The 14,142-nt window shown below is 32.9% G+C and overlaps 1 protein-coding gene across 6 annotated transcripts in view; it reads left to right on the forward strand.

The window, feature by feature from the left end:
- The window catches only part of dnc (phosphodiesterase dunce), a 423,485-nt gene that overhangs the window by 191,100 nt on the left and 218,243 nt on the right, over positions 1-14,142 (forward strand). The window contains exon 1 of one of the 6 annotated variants that reach the window (XM_074117436.1): positions 8,781-9,050. The exons of the other annotated variants lie outside the window; for them this stretch is intronic. The gene's annotated coding sequence lies outside the window, so the exon portion shown is untranslated. Of the gene's footprint in view, positions 1-8,780; positions 9,051-14,142 lie in introns of those variants that run through there. 6 annotated transcript variants of the gene reach the window in all.

Genomic DNA, 14,142 nt, shown 5'->3' on the forward strand with positions numbered 1-14,142 from the left:
TTTAGATACAATTTTTTTTTTAACATCAATTAAATTTATTAACTTGTTTGCAATGAAATACCTATTTACTGCAACAAACTTTAGACAGCAAATCATGGTCAGCTTTCGGGAGTAACATCTACTGCTTGATCATCTTAAAATGGTTTCACTCGAGACATAGCAAATCACCCATTGTTCTAAACTTTACGAGCATAATTTCTTCATCAAGAACCAACTGTTTTTGTAATGTTTTATTATTAATACGTTTTCTCCTTGAAGCACATGTCATTAGGAAATGCGAAATAAATAAAGCACATAGAAACTAAATAATATACGAGTATGTTTACAACGGAAATGCAATTTCATGCCGAAATTAAGTTATCAATAAATTATTTTTATTTATTTTTTTTACATAACACATAAGAAAACAAATGATCAAACTAATTCTAAATATAATTTCTCTACTTCTTAACATGCACAGAATTGTTGGCAGTCTTCCTACTTAACGCAACTTAAATTAAACGAAATTACAGACAAGGTCACTTCTCTGCTGCAGTGGAAGTTCTTGGTGCTCCCCTTTCTCATGTCCTCTAAATCTGCCATTCAGCAGCAGTGAATGTCACCTGAATACTGGATTTACACACAACGAGCTGCTGCATGATTTACAGTTTAAAAATTTTGCTGCGAACAGCAGATGCTCATAGCTGTAACATCGCCTCTAATTTTATAGAGGCGTGAGCGGACTATACAATGATAACTAACTATATCATCTGTTGAGTTCAATTGTTGAGGAATAGAGTGCGAAGTAAGAAACTATATTTTCGGACGATCCAATTATCTAACTTGGATTTCATGAGAAAAGGAGCGTTCTACTCAGACCGGATAGTAAGTCGTTGTCACATCAAATAACAATTTCGCTGTTAAATTCCTTTCTTCTAATTATAAACTGCTCAAAATACCTACAGTATATTTTATAATATTAACCAAACCACTAATGGGTTGCTTATTTGTCCAATACTCGAGTACATAAAGGCTATTTTTTGGGATAGTAAACCTAAGGACAAAATTAGCCAACGGAAGCTGCCACTTTACCACTGTTTGTTTTTTAGAAAAACAGATCCAACCATTTTCTTTTGGTTTATCTTGCCACTTTCCAACAGGCGTAGAAACGTATGTCCTTTAAATGTATAATTTTCCTTTAGAAACTCACTTAAGGACACTTTTGAAGTAAGGGTTATGACAGATTTCCTTTTAAGCGCCATATCAGTGAAGTAGCGCAGTGTACCGACCTCGAAACCAGCGAATATTTAACAAAATTAAATAAAATTCTAAATTAAAAGACAATGTAGTTTTTGTCACGACATAAAATTACCAAAAAGGCGTTTTTATGAAGTACTTTTAACTTAGGCATTAGATAAAATGTCAAGTTTGCACATTTTGACGGATCAAATGTGTATAAATTTAATACATACAATTATACAAAAATACTAAGTAACATATCCAAAAATTTCAATTTAATTAATAAAATAACAAAAAATTGTAAACTTCTTTCTGAAAGGTCTTTTAAAAGCTATCCTACAATTCCGAGTCTAGAGAAATCGGTTAAGGGAAAATGCTTCATTGCTGAATAGGATGTATAATCTGGGTGACACTGCTCAGTCAAGAGCCGAACTACAAACATTAAGTACCGCTTCATTTATTCTCTAGTGGGAATTTTATTTTGAAGAATATTTATGCGTTCTAAATTCATATCTACAAACAAAAAATGTGTGATATAAATGTAGAAATATATTAACAAATATTTATCTAAGAATATTTGACTGATATTTTCCAAAAGAAGGAGAAATTCGCTTCACTTTCCCGGTTACACAGTTACAGCCACAAATCGTTATCCTGAGATAAGAAAAACCACATTTCTAAAACCTTTTTCCTTTTTTTTCCCAAATTTCCTCCACACTGAGATTTTTTTTCTATAATCGAAAATTTCCTATTACATCTTTATGTTTCCATCTTACACTTCCAGTAGCGTCTTCCACCGCTAGATTATTTCCGCACAACCTCTTACCAAACACTCCCTATTCAGTTTATTTACCTGTTCCTCCGAATCCTTTAGCCACAACTCCTCTAGTTCCATTAAACGCTCTACTAATGTAACTTCTCTCCATTGTGTACACATGCGCAACCATTTCAATCTATTCTGCTCTGTTCACTTCACCACCTTCGCGCTTTCCTTTATTTTCTTGAACGATTTGAGCACAATGAGAATAGATTCTGACGCGAATATTCTTACCGCAATTTTACATATCTAATTATATTTTCTTGAATTTTAAAATTTGTTTGTAAAAAAAAAAATTAGTTCGTTCTTGCATTTTGCTTTTTAACTACAAATTACCACTAAAATCATTGTTTTCTAAAAAAAGTTGCCAACTAAAGTGTTAGGCCTAACTCACATTATATCAACGAACACAAGAAACCGTTTTATGATTGTCTAATGTCTCTAAAATATAAGAAAACTTCAAAAAAAATCTTAATGGTCGTTTATCTTCCAGATTGAACCTTAAAAAGTTTTTTTTTTTAAAGAAAAAAAGCTTAACTTTACCTAAACTTGTTTCATTTCATCGCTCTTCGCTTCTTCTTTCCTGCATACTCAACCAATGAACTTCCTTATAGTACGGGAACCATTTACAAGCTTTGCCGCAATCCCAAGCTTAATGTTGTTGTTGCAGGTTATATACATGTATAACTAGAATGAAGGCGACCTGGACACTGGATGGCTGACAAAATAACGTGTCCAAGAAGACGTTACAATTTCCAGTGACGGAGTCTTTATGAAAAAGAACCTTGAAATAGTTCAATGATTTCAAAATGAATGGTTAGAATGATTTTTAGACGTGGGGTTTCCAATAAAACACAAAAACCAACATCTATCTAGAGATATTTTTAAATAGCACAGCTAACAGTTTTCTAACGAATAAAGTTATTTTATGAGGATTTCCGTTTTGCGCACGTGTTTTTAATATGAAACTAATTCGTTATAGGAAGTGAAGTTTTTTTTGTGGATAAAAATAGTCAATCGTAAACAGTCGAAGGGCAACTAAAAATAAATGCACTGTCGGCACCAATATTTCATAAAAAAATAACTAAAACCTCTCTATCAACTATTCAAGTTCTAGGAATGATCTTGGAAAGTGATAAATTATTATTTCAATCAGGTCGCGCTCTTACGATCGCATACTTCCCTCATTGATAACAGAGCACACCCACGATTTTTAACCCTAAGTAATTAATTTTAATTACATCTTCAATCCAATTTGACTTGGATATCTATATATAGTGGGACCTGCCATAAACTACACACAATTAAGTTAATTGGTGTTTATGCTAGCACTACCGCCATTCCAGGGCCTCATCATAAAAACTTCGGAAGTTCGCCAATGACATCTATTGCCTTTGAAACACGCGAAAATAATTTATTAGAAAAAATTATTACTAATCAAATTATCTTTTATTACACAAACAAATATACCATTCCCTAGATGGTAGAAGACAAAATAAACTTCCTCTTCTGGGATTACTGAATAAACTTGTACTGAATGGCTCCTATAATTGATTACCTGAGTCATCTAGGATTACATATTTAAAATATCCTATTCTTGGAGATATCTTGAATAATATATGCAAAATATTTCAAATAAAATTGATTATAATGTTGACAGAATTCGAGAAATTCAATTTCGAAAAATGTATTAAATAAAATACTTTAAAGTCAGTTCTCCAAATTCACATTTGGAATTTTATCTACGTCTTTTGGTGGTAATTGAATATTATTTAGTAAGTGAAACCGCATATTCTTCTCATTTGACAATTGAAACGAGTGCCTGCACTCATCATCCGACCAATCCACTTTTATAAAAAAAAATCAAGTATAAGAGATATTCCTTTGGGTATAACTGTAATATAAGAATTAAAAAAAGGGAGATTTCGCTTCTTGAAATCACAATTTCGAAGGACGGATTGGGAGCGAAACCTTAGTGAGGCGACACACGGTATACCAAGTTCGGCTTTCCGTTTTGCTTTTTTTTTATATTTATTTCCCGTTCTTACATATCCTCTTATTATTTTTCATTTTAATAATAAAAGGATATCAATATATTTGTATATTTCTGTTACTAATAACTATTATAATAGTTAATAAATTATTCCGAAATTTCAACACGAGTGCTGTGCTTCTTATTACAAGGATAAACATTTTTGTATTAATTTAAGGTGTCTCATCGGAGGCCATTGACACCGAAGCCTTATTCACGCTGGTTCCGTTCCCTCAGGTTGTGCTTGCCTTAGTCGTCACTGTGCATCACTGCTGGGATGAGAAAATCCAAAGGCAGTCAGCTAGACTGTCACCCAAGCTTCCGATGAGAGTGCCACTATCCTCTTACCTATATTCTTCATTAAAATTATTATTATTATTATAGCTATTTTTAATTTAAATGTTTTATTAGAATTAATAATAATCACTTATGATTAATTTACAGGTAAGTGGCAGTGTTCATTCCCTCTGAAAGCCAGGGAGTGGTAAGTTTATTCACCTTTGTTAATTTAAATCAACAATTGAATCTATTTACCGAACTCCATCTACATCAAAATGTAAATAATATTCAAATTACTATTGATTCACAAATTAGTAAATAAAACCGTAATAAAAATACCTGATTCCCTATTAAAATAAGAAGATCAATAACATACAATAGAAGAAAGTACATAGAACTCTGGTTAGTTGGTTGAAAGGCCAACGTTAGCGCTCTACAGTTTGGCAGTTTGGTAGTCTCACCGCTAGAAAGCATGCAACATATCGCAATGTATCCTCGACAGACACTTCCAGCCAGAGTTCTATTCACATCTTGGTACTTCTTTATTTGTGCACTTTATCGTTAATTGTAATTGAACGAAAAATAATTTTGCGAAATTATCCAAAGCTTTCAATTCACAGTCTTACATTTCATAAACTTTTGATTTGTGGTATTATTTTATATATTTTTTGTTTTGTTTTAAATAGGCCCAAAACGGCCCTAAGAGGACATACAGCATTCACACACATATTAATGCATTTACCCACACCGTTTTCTTGATCTTCTAGAGGCTATAAGGGGTTCAGGGTTCCAAACTCTGCAGAACTAGGAAAGGTAGGGTAGATTCTGTTGCTGGGTAACTATCTGCGCCAAACAGCCACGTAACTTAAACGAATCGATCTGGATTGAAGTTACGTACAGTAAATCATTTCCGGTGATTCACTTTTAAATTCCTCTATTTCCAATCAAACTTATTGTTCTGCCGAACACTATCACACTACCACTCCCTACACTGTCTAAATCTAGACTCACTCCCTCTGATAGTGCTAATATATGTGTATGTATTATATGCATTGAATCCAGAGTCTGAGAATAGTTAACTATTAGTGGGTTTTCGTGATGAAACACGTCAGATTTTATAACATCGATCTATTGTAGGGCATCTAAATCAAAAGAGCGCAAAACTAAACTAAATAAATACGCCAAAGTTCTACTAGTTTATCTCGCTAAGAACATTACTACAATATCATTAAAATCTGGCCTCAGGATTTGGCAGGGGTCGCACCCTCCTCTTTAGTAGAACGTTCTAGAATATCTGTAATTTCCACATTATATCTTGACATCACTAGATAAGGCCTTTTTCAAAATGTAATAAATTAATAATTTTATTGATATACAAACGAATCACCTGATATTCGTTCTAATTTAATATGCGGATTTATATATACCTATATTATAATATAAAAAATGCAATAAAAGAGCAATAATGCGATAATTACAAAAATATTCCTTTAGGGGACTGATATAACATCAGAGTAGATTCGGCAAATAAAATGCAAAACCAGTGGATAGTAAATGCAATAAAAACAATCCAGATTTATTAAAGAAATAGGTTTTATTTTTAATAAAAGCGGTATTCCTTTAATAAGATTGATCTCATAAGAGATCAGGTTCTGATCAATAGTCAGGCTGTTTCCTTTTAGACATTGTTAGATTGTTTGATTAGCTGTGAATATTAATACAAGAATAAATTAAGTAACCTTTAGTGCGAAAGTTTAATATCAATAAATAGACCCTTGAATTTTTCTTAAGCACAAGAAATAGTTTATTCAACTATTTATATTGAACCAGTTTGTCAATTAAAATGTTGGTTATTAATTAATGAAGTTTTTTGCTAACTATAAGACTTGTTTCTCCTCTCAAAGTATTGCAGAGGAACTTAAGGACTATCTTGTAGTAGGAAATAGTTTTTGGGAACCAGATTTCTCAACGTTAAAAGAAATAACTTTTTTCTCAGATGATTTCTCATATGGAATTTTTCCACGTACCGATCAGACGACATGGACAAAGGTGAACAGCTAACATACAGTACTAAAAAAATTTAAACATTTTAAACCGTAGAGGTAACACACTCTACAGGATATCGATGATGACCATGATCTTCAGTCCTCAAGGAAGTTGCGAGGCCACTAGCGATTAAGTCAGAGTGGTGTATTGTGAGGAATGTCAGAAGAGACGATAGGCTGTACGAAAAGATTAGTACAATTAGAGAGAGCAGTATAGAACTAGCTGTATTTCGTCATGGCGAGTTCTTGTACAAATGGGATGTTGAGGTCGTTGTGAAGAGTAAGAAAGGAGCTCAGCTATCTGTTGGAGTAGCATTGATTGAAATGTCTGTACAGTCCATATGTTTGAAGGTTTGGCTGAACCCCACAGCTCTAGTCCGTAAGTCCACATAGGTTTGAGGATAGTATTATATATCGATTGATGGAGTTTTAGTTGCAATATAGAGTGTCCGCCAAGTAGTCTTAACTGTTGAAGAAGTCAAAAGGGCAGGAGCCCTGCCGATGAGTAAACGTGGCATGCCTGCATTTCTGTGGGTTCATTTTAATACGCCACTTCTTGGCCCAGGATTCTATTTTGTGTAAGTGTGCCTGTAACTGGTATGAAGCTGATGAAGGATGTGTACTTGAAGCTAATATGGCTGTGTCGTCTGAGTAGTGTAGAGGGTTGTACAGGTATGTCTGATGTCTATACTGTGTGGAGAACGGGGCCAAGTATACTCCCCTGCGGCACTCCCGCCCCCACTGTTGAGAAAGAAGAGATAGCTGAGCCAGTACTAACTTGAAAGACTATTTCAAAGATAGGGTATACAGTGCTTAGATTTCTCTGTTAATCCAAGACCAAGGTCGAGAATTGAACCTGCTGTACGCAATACAATTCTGCGGTATTTGTCCCTGAACACGCGGTTACCCTTGGCGACTGCTTGTATGATTCTACAAACTCATCGAAATAACTGCAATTCGTTTTTGACCAATGAAGGTGATTATTGGATATGCGGCTCCTTATTACACACCATTGAAAGAAAGAAATAATTTGTTTACCCAAAACAAAACAAAATAATTTATCAAAAATAAGTAATTTCTTTAAGAGTCACGTATTTTACTGTAAGTTTCGACGAAGAGAAATTGCGTACTCTGGTCGTGTGAAGACACTGCTTTAGCAGAAAGCTAGACTTTGCTGGGCATGAATGTACGGGTTTTACTTGTCTGCCTTGCTTCGTCGCTTCCACTCGAGAATAACCAGTTAACGAAAGCCAACTTAATAGCATTAACGGCTCAATACCACCGCAACAGAAAAACTTATTTAAATAAATTTCATTTTCATTTCTTACTAACGGCAATATATAGCGTAATAGATTCTTTGAGCGGCATCTGTCTTAAGGCACGATTATTAGTGAGGCTTTTGCAGATTTTATCAAACATCGGGCTTCTTTTGTTTTAAATTGTTCAATTTCATTTAAATTAAAATATAATAACAAAATATGAAAAATCATTTTAAAAAAATTAATCTGAGAGTATTGTTTTCTGATAAGAGTGGATCTGCATGGAAACAAGTCTCTAAGCCTCTATTCAATACATTAGTTTTATATTTCACATACATAATACACATCCACAAATAAAACATACATATGTACATATGTATTTATATTGTGATATATTCAACAAATAGTTCCGAAATAATTTGTCATTTTTTCAGTATTGTTTAAAAAACAATTTATAATACACATATCTCACCAAAACTGTATGAATGTCTTTTAAAAAAAATACGCAGAACCACCACGTTTCTATTTTGGAACGATATTTTTACTTTTCTTTTAATTGATTTTACAAATGTTACTTCTTCTCTCAGTTCGAAATGCCGTAATCTTTGCGACTGACGTAAGGTACGTAGTTAAGTGCCTTTGAATTTAACAAGTTTTGGAAGAACATTGAAAAATAAGTTTAAGTGAATTCTTTAAAATCTGTGCATTAGAGTTGCCATATTTAAAACGAATTCCCGTACAAAATTCATTAGTATTTTCTCACAACAACGGTAGTTTGAGCACTAATTACGGAAATTATTTTGAAATATATTTTGTTACTTCGTGTGCTTTTCTACTGTCCTTATTGAAAAATAATTATTTACACCTAATATGTACACATAATATGTTAATAAATATTCTGTATTAGTTCCATCGCCAAGTTTTATATTCTTATAATGAACTGCTTTTCGCAATAGAAAATAATTTATTATTTAAAAAAAGTAATAAAAAATGTACATGAATGGTTCGATAGTGAAGCTCGGCAATGTCCGCTTTACTCCGTAAAACATCGCTCAGTTGGCTTTTATCACTTAAAGAGGTAGGAGACTTAGATTCAGTTGAATTGTGCGACTTCCATCTGTATCGTCGTATCTTTTGTGCCAACGGCCAAAGGAAATTGCTGAAAGTTGTCGCTAGGGATTAGTTTTGTTTTTGTCCTTTTTTTTGTAAAAAAAAAGAAAAAGAAGGAGAGACCGTGATATTTTTAGCTTTTTGTTTTATATTCTTGTTTAGTTATCTTTTTTTTTTTAGAAAGGAAGTAAAAAACAAAAAACCCTCAATCGTGGTTATCTAAAACATTCTCTCGAGCACGAATGTGCCGGGATGATGCGTTCTTTAGCATTTAATGCCACCGTGCACAGGTGAACAAAAAGTATAAATGATCTATTTTGTTTTTTAAACCCAGTTATTTGTTTATAGATTAGCCAGAATTTTGCCAGTGAAGTTATATCACGCCCCAATGAAAATTTAAAAGAATATTAAATGATATCGCTTCTTTGACACAGTTTCCTCATTTTTAGACTATAATCATCCGGTTGTCATAGTAATCAAACAACATTAAATACGTCACCATGGTAGATATTCGAGAACGGTGATAATAAAAATTGTGCGCGTTTAAAGTGTTGCTAAAATTATGGTAAATTACGTCAATAATTTCTACTAAGCGATCAATTTATTAAATAAGATATTAGAACAAAACTCGGAAAGTCAGATGCTTCATTCTGCATAGAACTTGTGTTTTTTAAAGCTTTTATTGAATTTAGGATGCTTTAATAGAAATAAAGAAAAATAGTTAAAATTAATAGTAAATATAAATAAAAAGCCATGGGATGAACAAAAGTAACTAAGTAATTAGTAAGTAGCTCGCTTGTAGTTTTATTATTTGCGCAAAATAAATAATTATTTATATATTATTTGTTCATAGCTTCTCGCAGTAGTTAAATATATTTTTTAAATCGCTTATCGCTCTCTAGTGGTACGCTAAAGCTATGGAGAAAAGCAAACTTGTTGAGGCTTTGGGAGCATGTTACTTTAATTTGGTGTTTGGAAATAATGAGACGCAAAGCGCTTACCAGCTCAAGCATGTTTAGGAATAAACATTAATATTATACGCTTACATATGTGTATTAAATATAAATATATTGATTATAGAGTATAATAAATGTTGGGCTACATTTATAATTAACACTACAAAATTAATACATACGCAAATTTAACTACACAAAGAAAAGTATACAGCCAGTCAGAATTTTTATTCAACAAACGCATAAAAATATAGAAATAAAGTTATTTGTGGAAATAACTTTTTTTTAGCTTCAAGTATTTCTTGGTTTTAAAAATTATTATCAATGTCTAATAAAAATCTTGAAGACTATATTTTCCTTTTGTGTGCATTATTGTCATATTATTTACTAGGAATTGAATAAGAAAGTGTGCAGAGAATGAGTCATTTGTGGTCATGAACAACTATTTGAGTTGCGTTTTAACTGATAATAATAATAATGACATTAACAAAACAGCTGATGGGCCTGCTATTACAATCAGTACTTCTTGGAAAATATGGAATCAAAAAAATTCTGTTTCTTGATTTTGAATATTGATAAAAATCTGGTGTGGACGCCAACGAATAATTATCGAGAACAAGTACATATTTCCTTTAAACTTCAAATCGTAGTGAAATATCACTTTCCTTTGACGTAGGTTTATTAAAATAAAATAGAGTTAGGTGTGAACATGAAATGCGTGTCCGGCATACAAAACTCGCCTTTAAATAAATATTCATAAAAATCTTTTATGCAAATGTGCAAATGTCCAGTAGTTTGGTATGTTCTGTCTAAAAATAACCGTTCTAGAGATTCACCCAGTACTGGTCAAGCAATTCAAAATTTATTGGAATGGAAACATTGATGTAAGTCCAAAAACACCTCAAAGCTAACGAAAATTTAAATACTAAATTATAAAAAAATCTGCAGAAAAAAATTGACAAAATTGTATAAAAAGTAAAGTAATACCTATTTTTTCAGGCGTGCTTACGTCCAACGTAAAGGCGATTAGCAAACATACTTTACTTCAAAGTTCTCAGATTAAACATTAAATAAAATTCAAGGTCTAGACCGGGAATCGAACCAAGTACATAGCTTTGCAGGTCTCGCCTCTATCCGCTCGGCTATCGTAGCACTTGAGAAAATTGTATATTTGCAGGTAATGTCTATATAGAACGTAATAATTTCGCTTAGAACAAAATTTTAGTAGAGCAACAAACTTTTTTTTTTTACAAACACAAGAGGATATATCTAAAAGAGTATTCCAACTCTTTTCTTATTATTAATGAAACTTATCATGCGGATGCGATTATCAGAAAGCAACAGCAGTTCGGTGATAAGTTTGTTAAACAATCTACAAAACATGACGCAGTACAGTAAAATAAAAATAACAAAGCACAAACTAAATTGAAATAATAATACTAATATTATTAAAGGATAAGGAATTATCTGAGTAGTTAGTGCGCTGGATTACCACGCTGAGATCCCCGATTCAAGACCCCCTGCACTTAGGAGCGATCTTGCGTGAGCCATTGCCATACTAACAAATTAGACCGAAACAATGACTTACAGAAGAATTGGTAAAAACAACTTTTTCGAATCAAGAGATACCCTCCAAAACATTTTTTTTCCAACTTCTACATCGCAACTTTGGCACTGAGAACTGGCATCATTCTATTTAGTGCAAAGTCCACTTCGCGCAATTCGACCTCTCTCCCGATCTCATCTAACCTGGCTTTCCAAATAAGTTTACGTTACTTTTCTGTGCTAGGATTGCATCCGATCCTAGAACAACAATTAATTTGGAGCTTCATAACCTTGTTCAATTCCTCAAATGCGAATTATAATTCGCATCAACATCAGTATCGCCGATTAACCCTGCCTGGATAACCAAGGGACACAGATCAACCCAGATAATAAGCCCTTTTAACCAAGCTTCAGCTCCATTTCTCTGTAAGCATCTTAAACATTAGGCAGCATAATTATCTCATAGCCTTCATCCTACCCAAATCCATCAGAAACTTTACTGCAGAGTTCCCTGGTGGTATCTAAACTAGTTATCAAATTTGATATAGCCATTCTCCGTTTTTGAGCTGAACACATGCAAACAGACAAAGTTTTAAGAACTTTTTCGTATTCAGAGGTCTTTAATGCAAGTGTATTTTCTGTGAAAACATCAAAATATATCTGCGCGATAGCGATACGTGACTGACAAGTACGGCAGGTAAGAAAGAAACTATAAACACTGTTAACAAATTAACAAAAGTATATCTCCTTTCTTAAAGGTTTAAATTTATTGTTACCACGGGTTTCCTGACTGATTGACAAAAACGCATTCCTTCAAAATATTTCTAACTGTAACATCAATAATTTATCCTCTCCACAAAACATGATTAAAGCAATGAGTTTTAAGCTGAGCCTAAAGTTCAAACATGAAGTACAAGTCTTTTTAACTGGCCGGTGTGAGTTGGTCTGACAGAACCTAGGAAACACAATAGGTCAGACTGTTCTTCCGCTTTGTTCCTACAATACATTAACCATCTGACCTTAAAACGTTACCATCACTATTCAAACAGCTCCAGGACCTTTCTTACTGTCTCAGTATCGATCAGACGTTTATTTCGCTTTAATAGTGTCAAAGATAATACAAATTTCTGTGACATGAAGAAGCACGCTGTTTATTTTTAGATCATGGGCAGAAAGAAAACTATTACTTTTTGTTATTAACTCAATATTATTTCGCATCAATTTTTTATTTTTTCAATAGTTCACTTTTTCTGTAACAACTACCTAATACAACAATTTCAAACTGCGAAAGTAACAGTGTGGAATTAGAGCGGCATAACTGAAGGAATACAAAGTAGATAAAAGAAGACTTAGTGATATATCGTCTAGGATAAATCGTTATTTTTTCTGTTATTTATCAAGAGAAATAGAAGTGTAAAGGCTCTAAACAGCTTCAAAGCAGAAATTTTAAAATTTCCTTATGAACACACAGAGGACTTTCTCTTACTACTTACTCCAGTAACTGCCAGTTATTATATGTCTAGCCGGTCCAGCATTCTGTCTCCTCAAGCACAGGAACTTGTATCGACAATATAATATTATAACCACTCCTCCAAAAACCATTTAAGATCATTTTTCCTCAGAAAATATTTCTAATAAAATCGATCGCGTAAACAGCAAGCACTCCAAATTTAATAAACGAACTTACAAGACAAGCAAAGCGGGAAAACTTGTTCATAACAACTCACTCCGTACAATTACTCATCGTGGATAAAGGGCGACGGCAAGAGCCAAATGGATTAACAAATCTACAAACTAACTGACTCGCAAACTTAAATAAAACATAACGAACATTTCAATGACCAAACTCTGTCTGTAACTACAGAAATCAAAACATTGTAATGGTTACTAAAATAATAATATTCCTCAAAATTAGTCCCTCACCCATTAGTCATAATGACAGCTTTAGATGAAGACAAAGATTCTCAGTTTGTCTGCTATCCATTTCCAATTTATTCTCCGATTAATTAGTGAAAATTAAGAGAAGAAGAATCAGTTGTTTTATTTGCTAAAATCAATCGCATAATATGATAAAAAATAACAAACTAAATTTTTGCCAAGGTCATTAGTACCCTTACTGTCCGTCTTTCTTAAACTTCCTCTTAAGTTGGGTTGGCAGATGTTCTTGCAGCCTATACGCATCTATCGTGCAACCCTGACTAACAAGGTTAAGTGAAGCTCCTGGTATCGGTACCAATATCCCCTCTTGAATCATCGACTCAGCGGACGAGGGGAATGCTGGATTCATAGTGTGCCATTCCTTATATTATTTATAATTCGGGAATGTCCAAACCCCTAGGTATAACTCTTATCAGTCAGATAATAAATTTGTCGAAGTTCTTAACTGTAATATATGAGTACACTCAACTGGTTCATTATAAGTTTTACTTTCTTGGCTAAAGATTATTTGCTATTTAGGGGAAATACTTTTGTAAATAAACCATCTGTAATGGCTCTTAAATTTAATGGGGCGCAACACTCATAAATTTCTACACCCCTGAAATAAAAACTGAACGATTGTAACTAATATAAAGTTAATGTTTAATATTTTTGAAATTAAATGAAAAGGAAATTAAGACAAACCCATGATCACTGTCCGTCGAGAACAAGAGAAAATAAAAATTCAAATATAAAATTTGTGGCATATCATTGTTGTTGCTATGAGATGCTGTTAAAGAGTACTAATGTACATTTAAGGCATTCAGTGAGAATCACCAACCATCTTACCCCTTTTAAATTTATAATAAAGGCAATTCTGAGCATACATTACTAATAATAATAAAAATGAAACTAATCATAATTCCAGGTACAAAAACATATGTATGAGTACTGGTAATTTTTACAA

The sequence above is a fragment of the Rhodnius prolixus genome, unplaced genomic scaffold (genome assembly GCF_049639745.1).
Source record: "Rhodnius prolixus isolate KJV_2025 unplaced genomic scaffold, Rpr scaffold_2, whole genome shotgun sequence".
NCBI classification, from domain to species: Eukaryota; Metazoa; Arthropoda; class Insecta; order Hemiptera; family Reduviidae; genus Rhodnius; species Rhodnius prolixus.